Genomic DNA, 15,698 nt, shown 5'->3' on the forward strand with positions numbered 1-15,698 from the left:
CATCATAGTTACGGTACTAGAAAAAAGGGGAAAAAAGCAAGAAGAGCTGACAATGGTCAGTCCACATGGGGGAAAAAAAGCAGTTTTGAAAGGTCAATGTAATCTCAACAAGCTAAAAAATGTTTGCCATTATTTCTAAGACTACTTCAACTGATCGTATAATAAATCTTATAAAAAATGGTTCTGCTCAACATTACATATTTAGCATTATTGCTACAAAGGCCAAATACATATTAAGGCCAATAAATGGCTTTGCAAGGTTACATTTTTGGTCTTTTTGGCTATGAAACTAAAATAAAATACAAATTCAATTCAATTTAATCCAGTATTTTTGAAAGAACTACTATATGCAAATCACCATGTTAGTGTAACCCATGATCCAGTATTCCAAGGCTCTGGGCTTACTTATCCTGGGTACAATCTTGAGGGTGACCACTCCTTTTTCTCCAACAAATCACTTTAGCGTATATCCTTCCCATCTAAAGATCCTTCTGAGAAATCTCAGAATATAGCTGGAATGTAGATCAATTCTAGATTTCCACAGATGTAGGTAAAAGGGTTCACAGTTCATATACAAGCACAAAAGGTAATAATGCATATTTTGGGTATAAGAGCCCCCCCCCCAGAAAATGTTTTTAAAACTCTCAAAGGACTCAGTAATTCATAAACAATCAGTGCAGTTGTCCTTCTCTGGTGAGTTCCACCTTTCTCTAGAGTCCTAAAGTCCTCCAGACTCAAAGTACTATCATGTGACTGGAGATTTCCCTTAGGAGAGAAATAGACTTGGAATTACTATGGATTCAACCCACTAACATTCTGATGAGTTTCTCTTTTACCCCAGAAATTCATAGAGGCATCCAGCTTTATCCACAAAGGGCTTTGACTCTTCTCAGAAGGAAAGACAAGCTTGGGGTTTCTAGACAAAGCATTCTCTTTTCCCACTAGATCTGAACTATCCAAATAAAGTATGATAGTAGCAGAAGACAAAGTCCAGGTCTTCTATTCCCCTAGATCTTGACTTAGAATCCCCTGCAAATATAGCCCTGTGCCTGGACTTAGACACTAGTTATATAATCCTGGACAAGTCACTAACTTCTGTCTTCTTCAGTTTCTTCAACTATAAAAATGGGGATAATAATAACACCAACCTTGCAAGGTTGTGAGGATCAAATGAAGTATCCGTAAAGCACTTAGCAAAGTGCCTAGAACATAGTAGGTGCTTAATAAATGTTTGTTTCCTTCCTTGCTTCCCAGTATTTCCTCTGGTGGCCTTGGATTCAATACTCTCTTCTCTCAAAGAAGCTGAGACTGCCTAGGATCCCCACTTCTTTCTAGGCTCCTTTACCTAGAGTTACTAAAGAGGAGATTTTGAGGTTAGACCTAACTGGAAACTTCCCTTCCTCTCTCCAAAAGAATAGACTGTAGAATCACATTGCCAAAGAAATCCCTCTTTTCTCTCTCCAGGAGGCTGGAGTACAAGAGCTATTAACAATCCTCCAGAACACTGGGGTTCAGTAATGTTCACCACTCAGTTGTTGGGAGCTTGGTGGAAAAAGCATTGAGTCCAAATTTCCAAAGTCCTGGTTTCAGATCCCACCTGTGTTACTACCTATGTGATCGCTTCATCAACTCACTTAACCTCCCAAAGCCTTGGCTTCTTTTTCTCTTCAGTAAAATAAGGGGATCAGGCTGGGTGGGTTCTGTAGTCCCTTCTAGCTCTAAATCTATGACCCAATGATCCCTCTCCACATCTTAGTTAGTTACCATTCACTCAGGCTGTGTGTGTGAGAAAATACTTGCAGCTTCCACACATCTCCGCCCCAAAATAGTTGGTAGCAACTCCTCCTGATTTTTTTTTCCACTAGCTCATTCCAACACACTGAAGATCCATATCCTCTCTTAGCTCTATTGCATACCGGTGTCTGGAAGACAATTTGCTGGGATTGAAGACTTTAGGAAAAACAGGCTCCTGCAAAAGTCATAGATGTCCCTATCTACCTTCTCAAGCTACGCAATACTACTCCATGTCTTTCCTTTAGAAATCCCCAATAGAAAATTTGCCACCAGCAGCCAAAAACTTTTAATGGATCCCCCTTCTCTATGACATGAAGTCTTAGTTCATGAATTGCCATTTCGATGTTTTCCACAAGCTAACTCCAACCTCTCTCTCCCACTAACACTATTATTTCCCCTCTGCTGAAATCCCCAAAATACACCCTGCTGATTGCCACCTCTGTGACTTTGCTCACACTATTCCCACTATACCTGGCCAAATAATACTTTTTATATAGTGCTTTTAGGCTTTGCAGCTCTCTCCCTATACTACTTCATTTGATTCTCACAATCTCCCTGTAATATCTTTCCCCCTCTTCCTATCAAAATTCTACCCATTACATGATTTACATAAGGGTGATACCATAAGCAAATTAAGAGAACATAGAATAGTTTATCTGTCATATTTATGGATAAGGGAAGAATTTAGAACCAAAGAAGATATGGAGAGCATTACAAAATGTAAAACAGATAATTTTGATTCTAGAAAAATAAAACATTTTTTGCACAAACAAAACCAATGAGGGCAAAATTATAAGGAAAGCAGAAAACGGGGGGGGGGGGATTGCAACAAGTATCTCTGATAAAGGCCTCATTTCTCAAATATGGAGAGAACTGATTCAAATTTTAAAAAATGCAAGTCATTGTAATTGGTCAAAGGATAAAAACAGGCAGTTTTCAGACAAAGATATCAAAGCTATCTAGAGTCATATGAAAAAATGCTCCAAATTACTATTGATTAGAGAAATGCAAATCAGAACAACTCTGAAGTACCACCTCACACCTATCAGATTGGTTAATATGACAAAAAAAGGAAAATGTTGGATGTTGGAGGAGATGTGGAAAAACTGGGACACTAATGCATTATTGGTGGAGATGTGAACTGATCCAACTGTTCTATAGAGCAATTTGGAATTATGCAAAAAGAGCTATAAAACTGTGCATATTCTTTGATTCAGCAATACCACTGCTAGGTCTATATTCCAAAGACATCAAAAAAAGAAGAAAGGACCTATTTGTACAAAAATATTTATAGCAGGTTTTTTGTGGTGGCTAAGAGTTGAAAATCAAACAGATGCCCATCAACTGGGAAATGGCTAAACAAACTGTGTCATATGATTATGTTGGAATATTATTGTGCTATAAGAAATGACAAGTAGAAAAAATTTTTAAAAATTTAAAAAAGAAATTTAAATAGAAATTTAAAAAAAGAAATTACAAGCAGGATGATTTCAGAAAAAATTTGGAAAGACTTACATGAACTGATGCATAGTGGAGTGAACAGAACCAGGAGAATATTAAACACAGTAGCAGCAATATTGTTTGACGAAGAATTGTGAATGGCTTAGCCATTCTCAGCAATACAATGATCCAAGACTATCCCAAAGGACTAATGATAAACCATACCATCCACCTCCAGAGAAATAACTGGTATTTGAATACAGACTTAAACACGCTATTTTTCCCTCTTTCATTTTTTTCTTTTATTCAAGTTTTCTTGTACAAAATGACTAATATTGAAATGTGATACATAATTGCACATGTATAACCTATATCTTACTGCTTACCATCTCAGGTAAGGGGAGGGGAGGGAAGGAGGGAGGAATTCAAACTTTAAATAAAAATATTAAAAATAAATAAATAAAATACAGATTTTTATATGTTGTTGACCTTTCTAAGAATTTGTTCTCTGAATTTGTAGGTTTCTAATTTTTACATACTATCATCTCCATCTCGATTCTACTTCAGCACCCAGCAAAAATAAATCCTAGCCATGCTTCCTGAAACTCCTTAATTCTCAACTGATCCGGGGAGCTTTCCTTTATGCACTACTCCACAGTGATCTTTTCCTCCTCTTGTACTCCATACCACTAATTTTTCTCATACTTTATTGTTAATGATCTTTATTTCATTGATGCTAGGGAATGTGTTTTAGGCATATTTTCATTTACATTTCTTTTTGTTGGCCTAGCGCATGCACTTGAACATAGTAGGTATTCAAGACAGGGCAGCTAGGTGACGCTGTGAATAGAGACTGGGTCTGGAGTCAGGAAGACTTATTTTCCTCAGTTCATTTTGGCCTCAGACACTGACTAGCTGTGTGACCCTAGACAAGTCACTTACCCCTATTTGCCTCAGTTTCCTCACCTGTAAAATGAGCTAGAGAAGAAAGTGGCAAATCACTCCAGTATCTCTGCCAAGAAAACTCCAAATGTAGTCATGAACAGTCAAACACAGTCAAACACAATTGAAACTAACTGAACAACAACAAAAAATATTCAAGAAATAATGTGGTGATGACAGTGCTACCATTATGATCTGTGAAGCAGAAAGGAAGCAGCTCTTTCTAATGACCCTGAAACAGACTTAGCTGTAAAGAAACTACCAAATGAAAAAGCTCCTAGTCCTGATGGATTCACAAAAGAATTCTATCAAATTTTTAAGGGGCAGCTAGGTGGTGCAGTGAATAGAGAACTGGCCCTGGAGTCAAGAGGACCCAAGTTCAAATCCAGCCTCAGACACTTGACACTTACTAGCTATGTAACCCAGGGCAAGTCACTTAACCCCATTGCCTAGCAAAAAAAATTCTATGAAACTATTAAAGGATAATTAGTATACATACCTTCCAAATTATTCTCAAAAATTAAGGGGGAAAAAAGCATTGCATTCTACCAGAATCCCTTTATGAGACAAGTATCATTCTAATACCTAATCCAAGGAAAGATAAAACACAAAAAGAAAATTTATGACAATATCATTAATGAACACTGACTCCAAATCTTTAGACAATAACCCTGAAGAGAGCATATATTTCTTTCTCCTATGAGTCATTGTGTAGCCAGTTTATAAAAGCAAAGTCAGTCTAGGCATATGAACCGGTAGCCGTCATGCTGCAGAGTTGAATGGGTTACCGTGTAGAAAGATAACAGAGTCAGGTAAGACTATATGGCAGAACCAGTCAGTCAACAAACATTTATTTAGCATCTTCTATGTGCCAAGAATTGTGCAAAGTACTAAGGAGGTGAACTAGTTCTCAGAACTCACAGTCTAATGAGAGAGTCAACATAAAAGCACCTTTACACAAGCAAGATGTATACAGGACAAATTGGGGCTAGTCTTAAAGGGAAGACACTAAGATTAAAGAGGATTGGGAAAGGTTTCATGTAGAAGGTAGGACTATAGATGAGACTTGACAAAAACTAGGGAAGTTAGCAAGAAGAGATGAGGAGGGATAGAATTCCAGGCATGGGGGAGAGCCAGAGAAAATGAAGTCAGGAGATGTATAAGGAACAGCAAGGAGCACATTGCCATTTTATGACAGAATACATGAAGAGGAGTAAAATGTAAAGAAGACTAGAAATTTAAGAAGGGACCAGGTAATGAATTGTAGATGTTAGAAATGTCCTTCAGCCCTGGAAAAAAATGAACCAGAAAACTCAGGAGGTGAAAGGAATAAGAAGAAGGACTTGTGCACATTCCTTGAGATCAGGGAAACTATCTATTATCCAGATCACCTAGCTCTGTACTTTACAGGTAGAGGGAGATCAACAAATATTTGTTGAATGCATGAATGCTCCCTTCTCTACCAGGCAATAGAAAATCCTCTTTTATTTCCTCTTCCTTCCTGCCAATCATCCAATAGCTTTAGCAAAGGTATATCCTGGGCTGTGTCAAAAAGGAAGGAAGGAAAGTTATGACAGCAAGGAGATTCAGTATAGCTTCAACAGAGTACTTAATAAGAAACCTACACTGGCCTCACTCCTCATCTGTGAACCTAATTTATGCACCCATTGTCCTCCAAATAAAGACAATCCTAGAAGATTGAATTTTCTGACTTCCTAAGGACCAAGAAGAGCTAATATCTGCTTCTCCAATCAGTTACACTGTTCTGTTGCTCAGATAAAGTCTCCCCCAACAAGTTCTCATCTCAGGTCACATGGAAATCAGTTTTAAATGTATAATCTGAATTTGTAGAGTTCATGGAGTCACCAGTTGGTTTTGATATAAGGGGCCAGAAAGGAATTTGATTCCTAATCACAGTTCCCTACTCAATCATTCAAGTAAGAAAGTTCCACATCATTCTTCGTAACATGGGGTTTTATTAATTTTCAAGTCACTTAGTAGAAGAATAGATTGACAAGGCCATTAGGAAGCATATTGATTGCAATTATCAATCATTTCTCAAAATTGGGATGGCACTTCTCCATTGTCAAATTGCTCACTGGAGACACTCACTACCATGATTGTGGTCATTACCATTGAAAAATACAAGCTTAACTTGGAGTGCTTAGTTCAGGAAACAGGCCAGGGGGTGAGGTGCCCCCTGCCTAGAGACTTTACAAGCTCAATAAAGTTTCATTACATAAAGAGGTAGAGAACAACTCAAAATAGGCGACCTAAAATCTCTCCATTCTTTCCTTTTATTTACCTTCCTCTCTCAGACCTCTCCAGCAGTGATTTCCTAATGAAAAGAAATGAAAGAACTCAATGAGGGCTGTGAATAAGAATTCGAAGTAAAATAAATCAGTTTTCTAGATGAAGTCAAGGAGATTTCCCTTCACTTGTAAAAAAAAGAAAAAGAAAAGAAAAAAGCACATGCATTGGGATGAATTGATTCTATTCACTAAATATCTATTAACCCCCTGCTGTGTGCAAGGCACTGAAGCAAATGTTAGCTATATGAAGCTAAACATGATTCAAACCCAGATTTCATGGAGCATACTACTTATAGGAAGGAAGTAGTGTGTGAGATACAGTGCAAAAAAACCTGGCTCTGGGCTGACAGAAGATCTGAGTTCACCCATGACCTTGAGCAAGTCACTAATAATAAAACAATAACAATAGCTAATTTTATACAGTGCTTTAAGGTTTGTAAGGTGCCTTAGGTATATTATTTCATTTGGTCCTCATTACAATCCCGTGAGGTAGGTGCCTTTATTGTCCCCATTCTACAGAGGAGGTAACTGAAGATGACAGGAGATGACTCGTGCCCAGGGTCACAACAGCTAAATAAGTGTCTAAGGAAGAATTTGGACTCAGGTCTTCCTGAAACCTAGTCAAACACTGTGCCAGTAGCCTCCAAAACCTCCAACAGCTTTAGCTCCTCATCTACAAAATGGTGACTTCTAAGTACTTTCTCAGTTCTTAATCAATGATCTTATGAACTAGTAGAGTGTAATACCTGCAAAGGAGATGTCCAAGCAAAAAAAATCATCAGAAATCTGAGAAAAGCGAGGGTTTATTTCTAGCTAGTAAAAAAAAAAAATAGAATCAGGGGAAGGTTCATGAGGGAATGAGCACCTGAAATGGGCCTCAAAGTAAGATAAGGGGATCAGCAGATGAAAATGATGTGGAGGGAAAGAGAAGGGTAGCAGGTGTCACAGCATGGTGACATCCAATTCAAGTATAAGTAAGGTATAAGCAAGGACACAAACAGGAAGCAGAATGATAAGAATGAGGATGGGAGATAGAAATCAATCTAGTTTGCCTTTGCAGTAGAGTATATGAAATATAGTCATATTAGACTTAAGGCAGATGCATTCCCTATCAAACTAACATTTTTAATAATACATGTGTATAATGCTTTAAGGTTTGCAAAATGTTTTATATACGTTATCTCATTTGGCCTCATAACTACTCTATAAGGTAAGCATTACAGGTATCATTACCTCTCTTTTACAGATGAAGAAATTGAGGCTCAGAGAGGTTAAGTAATCTGCCCATGGTCACATATTAAGCTGACTTTGAGCCCAAGTCTTGCTTACTCCAAGTCTAACAATATGCACTGTCACATTGCCTGACTTAGTCCAATCATGTATTTCTGTTCTTGTGAAAATGACTATTGTCAATACATAAAATTTCAGTCCAAAAAATTTAACAGCAAAATGACCACAGAGCTAAATAATGAGACTTACCCCCCAAATTTTGCATGAAAGTCTAAGCAGCTACCCCAAGGAACTAGCGCAATCCTTGCTCAAAGGCTTCAATTTGGGGGCGGAGCCAAGATGGCAGAGGGAAAGCAGTGACTTGCTTGAGTTCTCCCTCAAACCCCTCCAAATACCTATAAAAAATGGCTCTACACAAATTCTAAAGCAGCAGAACCCACAAAAAAAAACAAAGTAAAACAAATTCCCAGCCCAAGACAACCTGGATGGCTGATCAGAAAGGTATATCGTGCTGGGCGGGGAGAGGAGCACAGTTCGGCATGGGTGCACAGGCTGCAGCAACCCTGGAGCAGGCCTCAGAGGACTGAATCGCAGGCAGCTGTGGCAGTTTCCAGACTTCTCAACCCACAAACGCCAAAGACAACTTAGAAGGTGAGTGGGAAAAGTCTGTGACTATGGTGAGAGAGGACTTGGTCTCAGCCACCCCGAGGGCAGCGGCTGCCTCCTGAGCTTCCAGCCCACAGACTGAGGGGGAATCGAGTGGCTGACCAGAGGGGGATTGCAAGGATCTCTTTGCCAGAGCTGAGGCAGGAATCTCTTGCTTTGCCCGTGCTTGGATCTGGGTCACAGTTCTGAGGGGTGGTCCTGGGGCAAGGAGGAGCACTGGCTTGGTAGAGCTTGTTGTGGTGGTGGAGAGGAAATACCTCTCCCCTTATCATAGCACCTAGGGACCTAAAAAAATTTTAGGTCCCTAGAAGTATCTCTGAAAACAGCTGTACAAACCCCCGAAGCTTGGGACAGTATATTCTCCACATTGGAAACAGACTGTTACCTTAACAAAGAGTTTAAAACTCAAGTAATTGGTTGGGATCATGAGCAAGCAGCACAAAAAGAGTCAGACTATATTATCTTACTTTGGTGACAAAGAAGATCAAAACGTACAACCAGAAGAAGAAAACAAAGTCAAAGCTCCCACATCCAAAACTTCCAAGAAAAATATGAATCAGTCCCAGGCCTTGAAAGAGCTCAAAAGGGATTTTGAGAAGCAAGTAAGAGAAGTAGAGGAAAAACTGGGAAGAGAAATGAGAGTGATGCAAGAAAATCATGAAAAGCAAGTTAACAGCTTGCTAAAGGAGACCCAAAAAATTACTGAAGATAATAACACCTTAAAAAATGGCCTAACCCAAATGGCAAAAGAGGTCCAAAAAGCCAATGAAGAGAAGAATGCCCTAAAGAGCAAAATTGGATGAATGTAAAAGGAAGTCCAAAAGATTACTGAAGAAAATACTTCCTCAAAAATTAGAATAGAGCAATTGGAAGCTAGCGACTTTATGAGAAATCAAGACACTGTAAAGCAAATCCAAAAGAATGAAAAATTAGAAAACGATGTGAAATATCTCAGTGGAAAAACAACTGACCTAGAAAATAGATCCAGGAGACAGAATTTAAAAATTATTGGACTACCTGAAAGCCATGATCAAAAAAAGAGCCTAGACATCGTCTTTCAAGAAATTATCAAAGAAAACTGGCCTGATATTTTAGAACCAGAGGGCAAAATAGAAATGGAAAGAATCCACCTATCTCCTCCCAAAAGAGATCCCCAAAGGAAAACTCCTAGGAATATTGTAGCCAAATTCCAGAGTTCCCAGGTCAAGGAGAAAATATTACAAGCAGCCAGAAAGAAACAATTCAGGTATTGTGGAAACACAATCAGGATAACACAAGATTTAGCAGCTTCTACATTAAGGGACCACAGGGCATGGAATATAATATTCCAGAGGGCAAAGGATATAGGATTACAACCAAGAATCACCTACCCAGCAAAACTGAGTATAATTCTTCAGGGGAAAAAATGGTTGTTCAGTGAAATAGAGGACTTTCAAGCATTCTTGATGAAAGGACCAGAGCTGAATAGAAAATTTGACTTTCCAATACAAGACTCAAGTGGAAAATGAAGAAGTAAACAGGAAAGAGAAATCATAAGAGACTTATTAAGGTTGAACTGTTTACATTCCTGCATGGAAAGATGACATTTGTAACTCATGAGACCTTTGTCAGTATTAGGGTAGCTGGAGGGAAAAAATTATATGTATGTATATAAATAGATAGATAGAGGGCACAGGGTGAGTTGAAGATGAAGGGGTCATATCGAGAATAAAATTAAGGGTTGAGAGAGGATTATACTAGGAGAAGGAGAAAAGGAAAGATAGAATGGGGTAAATTATCTCACAAAAAAAAACAGAAAAGAAAAGGCTGTTACAGTGGAGGGGAAACAGGGGAAGGTGAGAGGGAATGAGTGAATCTTATTCTCATAGGATTTGACTTAAGGAGGGAATAACATACACACTCAATTGGGTATGGAAATCTGTCTTATCCTACAGGAAAATAGGAGGGGAAGGGGACAAGAGAGAAAGGGGATGATAGAGAGGAGGGCAGATTGGGAAAGGGGGTAATCAGAAGCAAATACTTCTGAGGAGGGACAGGGTCAAAAGAAAGAATAGAATAAATGGGGGGGTGGGATAGGATGAAGGGAAATAGAGTTAGTTTTTCACAGCATGTCTCCTCTGGAAGTGTTTTGCATGACTACATATGTATAACCTGTATTGAATTGCTTGCCTTCTCAATGAGGGTGGGTGGGGAGGGAGGAAGGGAGAAAATTTGGAATCCAAAGTTTTAAAAACACATGTTTAAAAAAAATGTTTTCACATGCAACTGGGAAATAAGAAATACAGGAAATGGGGTACAGAAATCTATCCTGCCCTACAGGAAAATAGAAGGGGAGGGGCGTAGAGATAGCAGGGAAAGCAGAGTAGGGGAAGGGGTATTCAGAATGCATGCCATCTTGGGGTGGGGGAGGGGCGAGATGGGGTGAAAATTTGGAACTCAAAATCTTGTGGAAGTAAATGTTGAAAATTAAAAATATATAAATTTATTAAATTTAAAAAAATAAATCCTTACCCAAAGAAAATATGCATGAACAGGAAAAAGGACAAAAATTTAAAACAACTAGTATGAGCTGGTGGTTGTGAAGATATAAGAGAAAGATTATAAGTGTGATAGGTAAAATTGGAAATATCTGAAAAAATAAAGGTTTAAGCTTTTGAGCATATGAATTTATTAAGGAGTGCATGCCAATTGCATAACAAATCAGGACCAGACCTCCTCAGCTTGTCCCTAGACCCCAAATACAGGGGGAGACAGAATTTTATTCATTAAACGAAAACAAGATGAAAACCAGGATACAAGATTAGGTCATCTGATTTCTAATCAAAGGAAACATTATGGGCTTTCTGGATTGGGAGGGGGATAAGTGAGTTTCAAGAGTTGGGAATGGGGGGTGCAGCTAGGTGGCACAGTCAGGAGGACCTGAGTTCAAATCCAGTCTCAGACACATAACACTTACTAGCTGTGTGACCCTGGGCAAGTCAAAAAAAGAAAAAGAGCTGTGAATGGGGAGAGTGATCAGGTGAGCTTTACCCGATGTGAAACAGGATGTCTCTCAATTTTACAGTGAATTTACAGGAAAATGAAACATAGGTCTCAAACATAGGAGTCAGTTTTACAAGATAGATTCAGCTTGGTTCACATAATTCCCACAACTCTCTCAATTTCCCTTTTGATTCATGGAGAAAGATCCAACCCACTGCCACTATGTATCACTTATCTATAAGCCAAACTTATAAAGTTTTTAATGTGATCATGTTAACTATCAACATTATGTACCAAGAAAAGACCACTGGGAAGCATCCTCTCTCATAGCTTAGTACAACCGGTAACACAGAGTCTAAAAATAATAATGATGATATACAAACTTTGTTAAATAGACTGTGTAGGTAAACTAAGTCAAGCTACAGTTCAAACTACTTAGAGGGCTCACAATGGACTAATTTTGAAAAGGGAAATTTACTTGTCATCAAAGTAACCAAGAAAACTCAGCAAATATAATATGAAACAAAAGGCCAAAGCAATAAAATGATGATCAGTATTAAATAACATCAAGTTCCCTTGCATCCTATTGACCCACTCCAAAGGACATTTAATCATTAAATTTTGTCTTGAGTCCCAAAGGCACTGGATAGTAGTATGATTCCTGGAAGTATCTTTTCTTGAACATACTGGACTAGTCCTCTTTTTCAGGACAGCTCTGAATGGGGCTCTACATCTTTGGTACCAAATCACTTGTAGAGATTACTAGATAATTCTGTGGAAATCTGCTAGTAACAAAACTCAATATACATAGTACATTATACTGCATTTGGTTTTGATGAAACTTCAGAGAATTTTAGTTTTTATATACCAGTTGCTTCTTTTTTTTACCTAAACTTTGTACCTGGTATAAGAATATCAAAAATTGGGGCAGCTAGGTGGCACAGTGGATAGAGCACCGGACCTGAAGTCAGGAGGACGTGAGTTCAAATCTGGCCTCAGACTAAATACTTGACACCTACTAGCTGTGTGACCCTGGGCAAGTCACTTAACCCCAAATGCCTTTAAAAAATAAAAAAAGAATATTAAAAATTCATGACAGACTAACTTATAAAATGAATCTTTCTGTCTTTTAAGATTATCAGAGATATGTTAAAATGGGAAAATAATTTCACTTTCTTTATAATTATCATTGCAATTTTATACATAAAATCCTCAATGCAATTTTGAAAACATTTTTAAAACATAATCAAAACCTGAATTTCCATGCTAAATACATTTCAAAGTCAATCATTTACATATGTTTTGTAGTTCTTAGAGAAAACAGTCTAATCCTGTTGCATTCCCAAATTTTACTATTCCATTTAATTAGAAAAATTTTATATTACATTTTGTTTTATTACTTTGTCTAAAGTAATCAGGCAAATTAAAGGATATCATCTCCATATTATAATTTAACCAGAAAAACAGATTAAAATTGTAAGACTTTCATACTTACATCCTATTATAGTAACTCAGAGATGTTCTAGTATCAATCTATTAATAAATAGATTTAATACTGTACTTACAAAACTTCTACTGCCCACCTGCCCTGATTATAGAAATTTGTTATGAAAAGAAAAAAAAAATGGATATGGTTATAACAATGTCAACACTCATCCTCTCAAAGGCATAGACTGACCTAACATATACCATAAGAGGGAGAAAACTTCCTTAGTTCTATTTGATTTCAGACACAAGTCATAGCTGCCAACTAATCACATAGTAAAGTTCCACATTTTTCACAAGGTACTGTAGCAAGGCTCAGGATTAATTTGTAAAAATATCTTATTCAGAAAAGAAATAGCACAATAGAGAAATTGAGTCAAGAGGATTCTACCTTAAGACATGCCAAGGTCATTCTCTTAACTTTTCCCAGGGACGAACTCCCACCTATAGCAGTTCTCAGATTGCAGCACATGCCAGTCTCTCCTTATGTGTTGGAGTATTGGCATAATAAAGGTCCAACAACCATACTTGAAATCAAACTCAAAATAATACCAAGTGTCACTCTTATGAAAGTTTATCTCAAATAGCAAAATTTCACTAATCATAACTTAGGGCTTGAATATTATTAGTTTTTTCAAGTTTCTGTAACATTTACATGTCGTTTATCTTTTACTTATAAATTAAAACTAACCACATTCTGGGGTTTCAGATATACAGCAAATACCTGATACTTAACTCATATTAATGTACATCTTTAAACCATCCTATACATTTCCACAATTTTTATAAATTATGGCCAAAAATTTTCAAATAAAAATTCATTTTTAACAAAATAAGCTTATAAATTCCCCCTTGTTGACAGGAAATGGGAAAGGGTATCCTATTTTCTTAGTTCTAGGTCCTCAAACTTTAGTACTTTAGATTTTAGATTGCAACATGTGGTCAGTAGGGCTGATAAGATCTTATATCCCTGCTGGAATACAAAGTCTCAAGGGACCTCACGGATAAGGCTGTATTTTTTTTTTTTTGGTGGGGCAGTCGGGGTTAAGTGACTTGCCCAGGGTCACACAGCTAGTCAGTGTCATGGGTCTGAGACTGGATTTGAACTCATGTCTTTCTGACTTCAAGGCCAGAGTTCTGTCCACTGCTCCACCTAGCTGTCCCAGGATAAGGCTATCTTAAAGGGTTTGTGCAACTTTTTTCTAAACAATAATTGTTGTTATCTGTTTTAAAACAAAATATGCCCTATTAAATATTGAACAGTATTTAAATATATGTTTTATCACATTTTAACAGCTAAGTTTATAATCTAACAGCATCCAGATTTTTTAAAAGTTTTTCTTACAGCATTTCTAATACGATCATTTTCCAGATACCACAATATAAGACAGATGGCATCAATTTAGTTGAATGCATTTTCAAATTATCATAAATAGAAAATTATTAATCTGATCACATTTGGCATTTTACACTAACCACATCTAAAACCTAGTGTAGAGTTAAACAGTGTGGAATAATTTCATTCAATTACAGAAATATTAATAGTCAACATTTATATAATGTTTACCATATGCCAGGTATTATGTTAAACACTTCACAATCATTAGATCAGTTGAACCTCACAACAACCCTGGAAGGTAGGTACCATTATTATTTTCCTCCTTACAAATCAGGAAACTGAGGTAAACAAAGATACGATAACTTGTTTAAGATTGTGTAGCTAATAAATTTCTATACCTATAGTATAATTCAGATTTCCCTGAATTTTTCCAGCATTTTTTTTGTATTTCATGCACAATTAATAGAACACATTGTACCACATAATAATTTAGTCATAGGCCAAATCTCAAAAAAATCAAATCTGAATTTACAACCACAAAATCAAAATCTCAATTTTCCAGGGCCAATAGGCACCTGTGCTTTAAAATTTAGGGCCCAGATTTAACAATTTGCTCATTTCCAAAGATTCACAGTAGCACTTCAACTTTTTCCATTTTTTTTCACTTTTTAATTAAATAAAAAAGAAAACCGAATTACCAATATCAAAAATGAAAAGGGTGAATTCACCACCAATGAAAAAGAAATTAAAACAATAATTAGGAGCTATTTTGCCCAAGTGTATGCCAATAAATCTGATAATCTAAGTGAAATGGATAAACATTTACAAAAATATAAATTGCTCAGATTAACAGAAGAGGAAATAAAATACTTACATAACCCCATTTCAGAAAAAGAAACTGAACAAGCCACCAATGAACTCCTAAGGAAAAAAAAATATTAGGGCCAGATAGATTTACAAGTGAATTCTACCAAACATTTAATGCGTTCCAATATCATATAAAGTATTTTGGAAAAAAGGCAAAGGAGTCCTAACAAATTCTTTTTATTATACATATATTGTGCTGATATCTAAATCAGGAAGAGCCAAAACAGAAAAAGAAAATTATAGACTAATTTCCCCAATGAATATTGCTGCAAAAATTTTAAAACAAAAAATTTTAAAACAAAATACTAGCAAAAAGATGACAGCAATTTATCACAAGGATAATACACTATGACCAAGGGGGATTTATACCATGAATGCAGAGCTGGTTCAATATTAGGAAAACTATCCATGTAATTGACCATATCATTAACAAAATTAACAGAAATAATATGATTATCTCAATAGATGGAGGAAAAATTTATGGCACAACATAGCACCCAGTACTATTAAAAAACACTAGAGAGCATAGCAATCAATGGAGTTTCCTTAAAATGACAAGTAGCAGCTATCTAAAATCATCAGCAAGTATTTATATAATAGGGATAAGCTAGAAGCACTCCCAATAAGGTCAGAGGTGAAAG

The sequence above is a fragment of the Vombatus ursinus genome, unplaced genomic scaffold (genome assembly GCF_900497805.2).
Source record: "Vombatus ursinus unplaced genomic scaffold, bare-nosed wombat genome assembly UNPS02005659.1, whole genome shotgun sequence".
Taxonomy (NCBI): domain Eukaryota; kingdom Metazoa; phylum Chordata; class Mammalia; order Diprotodontia; family Vombatidae; genus Vombatus; species Vombatus ursinus.